The 12,958-nt window shown below is 36.3% G+C and overlaps 1 protein-coding gene across 2 annotated transcripts in view; it reads right to left on the reverse strand.

Moving 5' to 3' along the window:
• Nucleotides 1-12,627, reverse strand: part of canx (calnexin) — a 38,469-nt gene extending 25,842 nt beyond the window's left edge. For both annotated transcript variants that reach the window (XM_039775916.1, XM_039775915.1), the window contains exon 1: nt 12,532-12,627. The gene's annotated coding sequence lies outside the window, so the exon portion shown is untranslated. The remainder of the gene's footprint in view (nt 1-12,531) is intronic.
• Between the last annotated feature and the right edge of the window lie 331 nt (nt 12,628-12,958).

A 12,958-nucleotide genomic window follows, 5' to 3' on the forward strand; every position in this document is an offset into this window, starting at 1 on the left:
AAATGTATTTTTAAATGGGGTTCAAACTGAAACAATACCTTATCCTCAAACACACTGCTCCACAACCCACCAAAGGTCTAACCGTCTTCCACTGGTTATGTATTTTGGTTAGTTACACAAACAAGATAAACGGCTTACCAGCCCTACACCAGACTAAACTTTCAGCTAAGATTTCCTGTATGAGTAGGCCATGTGGGGTGCATACTACACCAAGTTCGCTAGAAGGACAGTTAGGAAATATTAGACCTCTCTTACCTTTAAGAGACTTATTTTTAGCAAACAAAAGCAAATACCATTAAAAAAAGTTAATAACTTTTGGATTTCAACAAATTTCCATAATTTGCTCATTTATAACAGTTAGCAGCTTAATCAAGACCAGTCTAGTCAGAAACCTAGCAACAGACTGGCTGTTGTGTGAAAAAAGTAAAAGGCTCAGCAACAGCAGACTAACAACAAAGAATGAAATCATGGCACGCATGAAATGTCCAACACAAAGCCAAAGTATCCTTTGCTGTCAGGAAAGGAGCCCAGTCAGACCAGTTAGTAACAACGTCAATGTGGACTTTTTCCAACTACATTCTGTTTGGTTCAGTGTCGAGCTGTCCTCTTTCACTGCAGTGCTATATCTCAGGCTGTTTTGTGAGCTCTTGTACTATATACAAACCTTCATACCACACATAAAACTCAAAAACTACTAAATGACACTTTCACCTTACATGGCCAAGTTTCACCAATGTTAAACAACCTGAATGCAAGTCATCCTCATCGTAAATTAAATACAAATAATTTGCAGCACTCCTTGAATTGAAATGTTCATTTAATTAAACTCGCAATAACTTTAAAAAAAGTCAAACCAGCTATTTGTACACTTGGGTGTATTATGCAAAACAATAACATCCATCTTAAAGGAAGCCTAGCAAAAACTAAACATTTCAAGGACCACTTAATTCAGTTTAGGGTTACAGTGAGGCCAAAGCCTATCCCAATATATTTGTGCACAAGGTAGGAACAACTGCTGAATGTGGCGCAGGCCTGTCATATGGCAATCTCACACAACACTCCCAACTAACTTAAAATCACCAGTTAATAAACATTCAATGACATTTGTAAAATTTCATTGTACTACCGCAATAACAGAATTTGTTTTAATCAATGTAAAAAACCACTGATGACCAAATTTAAACTTCTTTACTTTGTTTACAGAACTTTGCTCTTCCCTTTCGCAAATGATTTCACTGCTTAAAGTATTTGCAATTGATGACTAAAATGTAGTCAAATAAATGACTAAAATTTCAATTATTTGTTTCAATCAATGTAAAGATTCTAATAGATACAGAATATTTATTTAACTTTTTTATGGAGCTACATTATATACTGTATTGGGCATCGCTAATTCGCTAATTTTAGTATTTTTCATTAGGAATATAACAATATTTAGTGCCACAAATTTTCACAATTCAAATATAAGAATTTGCACTGCAATGACGTGGAATTTGTTTATCTGAACGTTTAAAAAAAAAACTTTATACATGCACTAGCTCTTACACTGATACCAAGGGATCGTTTAAAAATCTTGCATCATACACGTGAACTAGGCCACACAGCGACAAAAGCAATACCCGATTTGCAAGCAAAGGGTGTTGACTTAACACGGCTAGTAATGAAATTGTTACAATATTTATGATTGACTTTTAATCTGGTATGACATCACACGTGGTGTGTTTCATAAATTCTCATTAAAAATTATTTGGGGAAAAAAAAATAGTAATTATTCTGTATAAGCAATAGACAAGTGTTCTGAATTAATCAAAAAGTCCTGAACAATAGACTTCAATCATGGTGATGAACCCTTCCACTGACCAAGCAAATGTGAACTTCAGGCTGAAAACCGGAAACCGCATTACAACATTGCTCTGATTTTTTGTATGCTCTTACATATTACTTCACAAAACAGTAGCAAATACCTAAAAGTGGCACAGTAGAGTCTCCTGATCAAAACAAGTCCAAGCATATCATTATGTGCCATTTTTGGAATATCCAACTTCCCAATCCGGTTCATTAGTGCCCATACTCCAAGTCACACACTCACAAACCTTATAACATTGCATGGCAGCAACTGTGATGTCTCAAACGATGCACAGATGTAATAAATAGACATAAGACAAACATGGGGGCATGCATAAGCAACTATAGGAGTCACTCAGAGATGCATGGTGCATCAACACACAAGAGTAATGAGGAATACTTGCAATTATTATATGCAATGTTATACAGGGTGAGTCAAAACTATTAACACTAATGGTACTGCTATGTATATATTTATACACAATTTCTGTGGATAATTTATGTGCCACATATGGTACATGTGTTAGAACTTGATGGCAAACAAGTTGAGACAGTCCTGTAAATCATCTTGCACACATTAAGTATGTTTTGTGAATAAATGGTTTCCACCACTCAAACGTTAACATAATTTTGACTCACCCTGTATTGACAATGGCACCTCCAAGCAGTCATAATGCATATTTCATAATGCATATGTATACTGTATATATAATGTGTATGTATATTACAGTGAATACCTCTGCATCTCCGTTTATTAGTATTGCATGAAATTGTCTACACAAAGACATTTGTATTTTTTACATAAAACTGTTTTGTGATTAATGCACGTTTGAGCAATACTGTTCATATTTAAATATTTGTATGTGTATAAACAAAACTGTGTGTGTATGTATGTACATATATAAGATATACAGTATATTTTTGTGTGTGTGTGTATAGTTGTCATCGTGCTGTCTAGTGTCTAGTTTTTTCCTAGTTTAGCAGCAGTTTCTAAGTAAAAGAATTTTAGAATGTGTTTCTTATCAAATGTAATCACATTTGCAAAATTACATCAGGTTTTAGTGAAAAATTGACTGTCCCATTATTTTTGTAATAATAGGCGCTGTACGGAATGCTATAATTAGTAAAACTGTATTGCCAACCATGTACAATGAGGCTATGATGAGTGCGAGGGAATGCCTAAAATATGCTGGAGGGCACTGGCATTAGTGATGCTGGGGACACTGTACAACCGCTAATCAAATCAGCTGCAACAGTGCTGTGTGATGAACATATCCCCACAGAGTCTCTCATTGTACCCTAGCAGAACGAGATTAAACAAGGTGTGGAATCAAATGAGAAGGACTCAACCACTGTGGCAAGCATAACGAATGCAATTCTGAAAGACGTTATAGGCAGATACAGTGAGGAATACGATTTTCATGTGGGGAGCACCGCAGTGGATACAAGATTTAGAACTCTGCCACATCTCAAATCCAGCCAGTTCTATGCTGTATTGAACAGGATGAATCAGAAATCAAAGCAGTTACAGCCCACCCAGTTAATTACTCTGCATGCATGTGTTTGTGTCTGTGCTAAGCAGTAAAAATTTTCTTTTATAAAGTGCTAGTAGTACTAATCACAATAGCATCGGAGACAGAAAGCAGAATGATGACAACTCAAATACTGATATGTAATGGAACTGATGCCAGTCACACATTAAATGTTGGATATATCATGACTTGTCACCTAACCAATAGTACCCTATTGCACTAAACAGCTGTCCACTGAAATGGTGAAGAGAAAACACTCCACTGCTTTCCCCACTGGCCTAAACATGTCTTCACTCCAGCAATCTGTTTCAAGTGAACATGTTTTTTCCTACTGCAGGGTATATTGTAAATGTCCAGCGGTATCATCTGCTACAAGAAATTGTGAATATGCTTGTGTTTCTTTTTATATATATATATATATATATATATAAAAAAAAATGAGCTTTACTCTAACATATGGACTTTCAGTACGCTGCTCCTATATTCGATATATATATATTAGATTTACTATTTGTACTATTTTTTGCACTATACTGTTTCTGGACACACTCATAAATACTTTTATTTAATTAGCAGAATAGTAATCATAGTATTAAACTGTTGTGCTTCGTTATACAGGTGTGAGCAAAAGTAGGTTTACAGTTGTGAGTATGTAAGGCCGGCAAATTGAGCATGGTGCACTGTGCTATTGTGATATTCTTTTGAGTTAATAAAGCTATGGAAATAATCATTTGCATGTCTTTTTCAATTTGAAAAACTATTAACCTCCTTTTGTTCACCAATGTTTATTGTGCAGAAGACTTTGTGATAATGTAATAAGTAGTCGCAATAAAAATGGATTGTTGCCTATAAAATGCATGGAAGAGGTATTGTCTCAGAAATAATAAAATCTTTTCAATCATATGTTAACTTTATTCAGATTTTATTTAAGAATCATTTGAGATATCTAATTGTGAACCGAATATTGTGAATCGAACCAAACAGTGAGCGGAGTGCATCATTACATTCCTATGTTTCACGAAGTTTGAAATTTTGGTATTGCGACAACCCTACTTCAGATGGCTTGCAAATACCACAACCAATAATATGAATGGCACACTAACTCATAAAAATTCAGAGGGGCACGTTATTGTCACTTTAAAGCTTATGTCATGTTTAGAGTTATTTAAAAAATTTTAATTACAAACTAAGCATGTCATTATCATCTGTACAGACTACAGTAAAAATTCTTACTTGCAAGTGCTAATAAAAGTGCAACACAGCACTACAATCTGGCACCATGTTTACTGAGTATAATGCTTTTACCTTGAAAACTTCCATCTTCCTTAGATGAAAAATCCCAGAACATGCTTATCATAAATGCATACAACACGTGCCTGTATTACCACGTTAAGTCATTAATTTACATAAAAACCTTATTGCAATCTGCAATTAAAAACATGCAGAAAAAAATATAAATACCAACAACAGAATTGACAGTTGTGACAAAGAGGATTTTTTTTTTTATGAGCCATATACTGGTGTATTCATAGTTGAAATGTCAGTCAATGAAACTAAAAAATGGTTACTAGACTGGAAGAAACTGGCATTTTTAAACTATACTTTATTGTTACAGGTGTCCCTGTGGGCATGTTTAATTAGCCAAAACATCAGAGTAAATTAAACCAGTTTAAGGATTTATGATTGCTGAAATGGTCACTTCTCATCTTTTTATAGACTGTATTGTCTCATTTAATAATATGTTTTAAAATAGAGTTTCACTGTTATTCAAGTGCACACTGTGGCTCTCATAATGGGGAGAAAAAAAAACCAACTTCAAAGTAAGTGAGGAGGATTTATCTTTCTGTCCATACATCCAGTTTCCTAATCCATTTAATCCAGGTCAAGGTTACACCTGAGTAAAACAGGGCTGGATGAAGCATCAGCGCATGATGATGGCATACTCATAAATACACTTTCACAAAATGACACATGGCAAGTTACAGTTTCTAAATTATGTAAAAATGCACAAAGCATTGATATTTTAAGTCACCAGGAGTCTACTTCATTTTGATGTAGAGTGCAGGAGGTCAATGGTGCAAGGCATGGCAGTTACAGTACTACTCACAAAACAGTTTTAAATTGAAGTCAGACAGATGAGAAACTGAGCCTAGTTGAAAATTAACACTAACCTATCAGTTTTAAAATTAGCCAACAGAACATTAGAGCCTATCTGAAAATTAACATTAACCTTTCAGTTTTAAAATTACCCACCAGATGAAGATCTGAGCCTAGCCGGACAAATTAATAGCATTCATTGAAGTTCAAATGCAAAATAAACACTTTGCCATTAGTGAGTGAATAGGTGGGGAACTGTCACAATTTCATTGCACTTTGTGACCAGGTGCATTCGCCAAGCTTTGCCTTACATGTCCTGGTGCTGTGAAACATATTACACTACCGGGCTTGTAATTAATTTTTGAAAATTTGGTTTTAGGTTTGTTGGGGTGGGATAGGGTGGAGTGAGTCTGATGGGGGACTCTGGAGAGGGAAAGTCAGTCAGTGTGGGGGTTGTCAAAACCCAACAGTTTAAAAAACACTTTGATTTTAATATTTAAGGCATTTTTGAATGTCACAATTTAATTCTTTCAGATGTTACCAGTAGTTTAAAATAGTACTGAAGTTGAGCAGATAACGTTATGAGTCTGTAATTTCAAATAACTTGTTATTTCTGCTATTATAACATAAAATAATTCTTTAACTTCCATTCATGTTTTGGCCAAAAACACATACTTGTCAAGGAAATATTGCATCAGCAGAGTGATTCAATAAATGAGAATGTAAAATAAGTACTTTTTTCTTAAACTATACCCTATTGTTTTTCACATTTTATGCAGCTTTAAGAGAGTTGAGTAGTCAACATAAGGCTGTAAGTGTGAACGCTGTTAACTTAAAAAAATTTGAGAAACTTAGTTAAAAAGACATTAATGCAGTCTTGGCTTGACTGACAAGCACTGTCACGTTACAGTATTGCTCCAGCACAGTGGGTTTAAATCCAGCACCTGATTATCTGTGTGGAGTTTGAATGTTCTCTTTTTGTATCTCTGCTTTTTCCGGAATTGGAGAAAGCGGATTTGAATAGGACAATAACTATTATTAGTTTTCTTTGAGATTACCATTAACTGTAGCTGAAACCGATCAACATTTCTGAAAGACGTAAGAAAGCATAAAAAAAAAAAATTTGTGGCATAGAAAAAGCTTTCATGCAAGGTCTTCAATTTTCTGCTGGATTGTCCTTGTCAGAATTAGAGTGGTGGCAGTCTTCTACAATTACCAGTGAGCATTGTTTGCATCACTGGTTTTTACTTTTCAGATTCAGGTACAAAAGCTGTCAGCCCAATGAAAACATTTTAAAGAACTAATGATTGTATGTTTCTTTAAATTTCTCAACATAGACAAAAATGGGCAGTGGCTGATTTGTCATATATAAAAAAAGAATGAACCTGAATACAAATTCACTAATCCGGAACTACTTTATTACTGGTTTGCAAAAAATACACTTCGGCCTGTTTTTGCCTTCAATGTAACAAAGTACAGTTGAGTTTCAGCCCTACTCCAATGATATTAGTTTTACACCAGGAAGTGGGATAAAGTAATCATTACTAGAGGACATAAATCATTACAGAGGACACCTGTAATTAGTCCTGCCTGAATCGCTCATTTCAATAACTTTTCACAGAGTGTGTGTATTCAGGTCTCAGTAAAAACTGCAGACACATTTACCCCTGTACAACAAAATTCTTAAAAAATAACCCCTGGTTAAACCAGCCATGCTGAAATCAACATGAGCAATTCAAATAGGACTAAAAATACAAAGGTCCAGCAGGAGTAATTACTTTTCCCAGTGCCTAAAGTGGAAAAAAAACTTTCGGTGTACTCTGAGCTGGAAAGGGGTGGGATTCGTACATCCCCTCAGATGCCCATAGGCATGCCAATATATACAATTTATATAGAAAATCAGGTGGGTGCAGGGCAGTGCTTCTTTGACAAGCAAACAGACATATTGGTCTTCTAAACAGAAGATGTTAATGTGGTCCAAACAACGGTATGCATACCTTAAAGAGGAAATGCTTGTGCTGAGTACAGGTGTGTTACTACCCCATTTCAAAGCACTGACTTTACACCACCTACTAATGTAAAAACTAATAACGTCTAAACTCCAGTCTTGGAGAGCTACTGTGGCTGCAGATTTTCATTCTAACTCTTTTCTTAATTAGTGACCAGATTTTGCTGCTAATTAACTCTTGCCTTAATTTTAATTGATACACAACTTAAGAATCAGACCACTTAATTATTTCTTTTTTCCTTAATTAGCAACCAAACTATATTAAGACACAAAATGAACCAACACATAAAACAACCTGTGTCCATCACACAATAAACAGTGTTAGAAATGTCTGCCATGGCAGAACGAGCGCCATGGAATTAAATAACAGGTTTAATTAGCAATGAGAATTGGCCTCAAAGAAAGAAACTGAATTAAGTGAAGTTGGTTGGAGTTTGAGGCCCCAACTTAGTTGCTCATCTGTTGGCTCACTTCACATCAAATTTATGTTTAGGTGCCTTTTAAGGAAAAAAAGAATCAATTCAGCGGTTTGATTCAGCTGGAGTTGGAGCTCCTGGTCTTAACAGATCTTAAAAATTACAATGGTCCTGAGGTAATTATTACTTTACGACATCTCCTTTTGTAAAACTAATCTCGTTGGTGCCTAGTCCGAATATAAAGAAAAACTTACAGAAAGGCACAACAAGCCTCGTATCCTACACTCCTGCTACACACTTGTGCAACTGCACTGAACTGCCAATTGCCATATTCCGCAGCTGAAATTTCTTTTTAAAGAGCAATGGCAACATGAAGGCGACATCGTATGTATGCGATCTCAACAAGAAAAAAATATAAATTCCTAAGTAACAGATTTTTCCAGAAATATAACAATGATTTTAAAAAATTATGTTGACTATTCTTGCAACAAGAAAGAGCATTACCAAACAAAATATGCTGGAAATTTGCATATTTAAATTTAGACTTTGCAAGAATAACCAACTTGTGCAGGATATAAACAATCCTGCACTGAATTTCAAGCCCTATTTGCCAACAGAACCAAGAGGATCCAAAGAGATTATAACAATAAGCAACAGTCTGATTCACTTAGGTATGTTTAATAAAATCATGAGCTTATATGAACATAACATCCCTTTTCATTGCTACACAGAAGATACTCAAATCTAAAGTGACTGAAACCCAATGATAAGGATACTCTCACTACTTTCTTTAAGGCAGCGTTGCATTAGACAAATTTTCCAGTAATTGTCCATCTTAGCCTTCACTTAGCCAGTTGGAGGCAGTCAGCGACAGGATCCTGCAAAGCCAAACATCTAACGCGACATACCGAACAACTGAGACCAACTAGTCTGTGACTGGATAGGATAACATCAAAGAGGTTTGATTTTCTTTTTGGTCTGGGTGGCCTGCTGTTAGCGTTTGAGGGCTGAAAACTAATAAGCGTTCAGATGGCAGTACAATGCATACAACGTTGTGAGTAAGAATAAGGAGCACCCATGAGTTGAACCAAGTCTAATGTCTTGTGTTTTATGTACGAAATCAGAATGGGAAAAAAAGGCAGAGACTGTAGCTAAATGCACCACAGCCATTAACCCTTCACGCAGCTCTGGCTCCATGAGGCAGCACAGGGACTGTGGACCTCACAAACAGAAAAGCAGCTCATCTGGTTGATGTCTCATATTTTAAATACCATAACTGAATGGGGAAAAAGATAAAAGGCAGAGACAGCGGCAGAACTTGTTTCAGCTGTTAACACTTCATATAGGACTGGCTCCATCAGACAGTAATCTATTGGCAGTAAGAAAAAGGGGCGAGCACAGCTGTGTTGGAAGATCAACGCTCAGTTGGTAAATGTCATATAGGCTGTGACTTTCAGATGTTTAAATTGACATGGTACAGCAACAAGATCAGCTACTGCGATTAGCACATCTAATAAACTCTAGAACAAAAAGTCACATAATGTGACATTGGTTTTAGCTGCCTTGAGGATACCATACATTGGATAACATATTTTATTCAACTTCACGAATAAAAAAAAATAAAAATAAAAAAAAAATTATTAATTTCTGGCCTTTCATCCAGTATTAATGAAAATAAATCTTGGTCCACTAACTTCACAGATATGGTCTTGCATCAGAAACCTTGGCATTGACTTTTACTCAAAGATGATAAACAGACAAATACTTGGTCAAAAGTTGATCTTTCAGGGGAATCAGTAAACTATTTCTATCTTTTAATAATCTACAAAACCTTACCCTGATTTTGTTTCATCTCATTTTGACTACTGTAAATCCTATAATGATGCCTGCCACTCATCTCTATCCTGAATACATTAATTCAAAACGCTGCTGCCACAGTCTTAAATGCCAAGAAAAAAAAACACACATTAGAGCCGTGTTAGTTTCTCTTCATTGGCACTTTGTGAAATACAGGGTGCAATTTTAAGATTATACTGTTTGTGTTCAAAGCCTTACACGAGTCTGCTCCTACATACCATAATGATCTCCACTGTTCTTACTCATCCACCAGGTCACTCAGATATTTCCAATTATTTCAGTATGTTTCATGCATACATTTGAAGCTTTGGGGCGACTGTGTTATAGAACAGAACAGTCTGTCCCTCTCAGTAAGATCAGCCCGTACAATTGATCATTTTAAATCACAGTCTGAAACTTACTTTTAGATTACTTTTGACAGTCTAGCTTAACCTTGTAGTTTTAACTCATATTTTCTAATGGACCTGTACAAAAGGTGTATCAATGACTGTATTGGTGGTGCTGCCTCTTGTTCTAAAAGTCATTTACAGAAATTCATTAAAGGTTTAATTAGGTTCCATCTCATTCACAGAAGTCCACATAACATCCACTCTAAGAAGAACCCCAATATTAAAACCTGCATTTCGCTATTCCTCCCATTCCACCTTAATTTATGTTAGATAGAATGCCCCGTGGAGGCTGGGCAGTCTTGTGGCCTCAGAACCCCTGTAGATTTTGTTCTCTCTCTCTAGTCTTCTGGAGGTTTTTTTTTCTTCCTTTCTGTCCTACTGGCCATCGGACCTTACTGTATTCTGTGTTACTTAGTATTTATTGACTAATCTTATTTTTAGGTTTTTCTTTTTTCTTTCTTCATCTTGTAAAGCACTTTGAGCTACATCATTTTTATGAAAATGTGCTATATAAATAATTGATGATATTGTTGTTAACACACTGTTCCACATTACACGGCTCCCCATTTTGCAGACTGTGCCTTCTACAGGAGCATCTTTTTCTAGCCACACTATTTTCCTTCCATTGAAAGCCTAACCTGTGCAAACTTCTCCTCTATACCTCACTTCAGAGAGGAGAGATATATGTCTCACCAAGCACTTTTCGCTGTAAAAGGAGCAGTGTCATTTGCACATACAATATGTCACCAACACCACCACTGTATCTCATTACTTTGGTAAATTCAATATTAACCAATCTAATTTGCTATATTTAATTGTTTCTGAGAACATGTTCAATCTGTTAAATGAAAATTAAAGACCTTACAAAGCCTATAGTAGAACACTTCACATTCCTTGATCATAACCACGCTGGTTTCTGTGTTCTTTCAAGGGCTTCAAAATACTTTTCAAAGAACAACCAAATAACCTTAACTCGTTTTTAGCTTTGCATCACATTTCTCCAGGTCTTAATGACCAAGTAACTTTTTAATCTCTCCATTCATCGTCTCTAAAGGCACATTATTAACACAACTCACCTTTACTTTTTTCATCTGCCCTGGTTTTGTTCTCACTCTTCCCCACCTATATTAGTTACCTGTTTTTTCTTTGTGTTGGGACACACAGAAATAACTTTTAATGTTTGTGTGTGTTATTTATATATATATTTATATATATATATATATATATATATATATATATATATATTATATATAAAATTTTATACACACACTCTGTATTTATAGCTGTTAACTGTCAGGCATTGCTTTTAGCGCTGCGTTACTTTTGCCGTTTGTTCCCTTTTATCCCATTATCTTTTTTCTTATCAGTCCTTGATTTTACTGTACTAAAACACTTAAGTCAGCTTTCAGTTGTTTTAAAAGTACTATATAACTCAATTTTTGACTTGACTTAAAAGGAGCTAAATGGAATCATGTGAGAAAGCAACTAGGCTGGAAAAGTCCGGAAGCACTGTTTCACATGTCAAAACCCTCTAAGGATGAGGCGGGTCACATTTGGAGGGTATGACATTTGATTTAGACGTACGCCAATAGGTTAAAGTGCTGAATGTTATAGATATGAATACATGTTATTTGGAAAGGTTCTAAAGTCATGGGTTTCAAAATGTCGAACCGAATAGGTTACAAAAGTAAACATACAGTATGTGTTGGGACATAAAAGTCTACGAAAATCAGTTCAACACCTTGAATGCAACTCATAAGTGTTGATTTTGTGAACTCTGGTTTAACGCTTTGGAATACACTTAGCGTGGCCGAGCAATAAAGGGTTCTTGATCGGTGACTGTCTTAAAATATATATTTTAAGTAATCCATACCACTACGTATTGTCCTGCCCTTTCCAGATGTTTCACAGTCAACGGCCAAGCCAGCTTTCGATTTCGGCTTGATATGGCGTGTCGGACAACAAGAGGCCTTAATACACTGAAAGATTACTGCGTGTGACCTGGAGCCGCGTGTATACAAAACTGACATATAACTGAACCACTGTCGCAAAGGCCTAGGACAGGAAAGTCATAAGGCATGCAAGAGTGTGGCGTTTTCGAACCAACAAGAACCACACCCCTCTCAAAAGGGCTTTCAAATAGGCGCCACTCGATCTACTTATCAGGGCTTCTCTTTCAACGAAAAAAACGACCGCACATTGGCGACGCTAGACTGGAAAAACTATGAAGGTAACCGCCACCGTTAAACAGGACTCATTTAATTGATGCGGATACCCTGCTAACAAAATGTCGCTAATCAATCGCGGATAAAATAAAAGAATGCTGAACTGATGAAAACAGTTTGTTCGGTTTTTGCCTGCAACAGACTCCCCGAAAGCTTACTCACCAGCTCCCCTTCAACTGTAACCACCTGGAACTGCCACTCGTCACGTGTCAGGCGCACAGAAAGTCTCGCAACGAAAGCCCGCCCTTAGTCTCTTCTGGTTGGATACAGTGAATGTATTTACATTTTACACGCCTATAGTTCCTATTTTGATAGGATAAAACTCACGTCGTTTAGAAGTAACAACCGGATATCACGGCCTACACCTCGTGGATGGCGCTGGTTGGTCGAGAAGTAAAAGGAAACAATGCGGGATTGGCGGTTACGGGACAGATGAATTCACTGACGGAACGGCTCGTGCTGCGTGTGGCCAAGAAAACGCGAGAAAAGTCCACTGTGCCTGCAGTGTTATAATGGAGGAGGTTTGTCAGAGGATGCGACTTGGGCACGTGGACGGTGACATTGATGATACGCATTATAAAATTACAAG

The sequence above is a fragment of the Polypterus senegalus genome, chromosome 13 (genome assembly GCF_016835505.1).
Source record: "Polypterus senegalus isolate Bchr_013 chromosome 13, ASM1683550v1, whole genome shotgun sequence".
NCBI classification, from domain to species: domain Eukaryota; kingdom Metazoa; phylum Chordata; class Cladistia; order Polypteriformes; family Polypteridae; genus Polypterus; species Polypterus senegalus.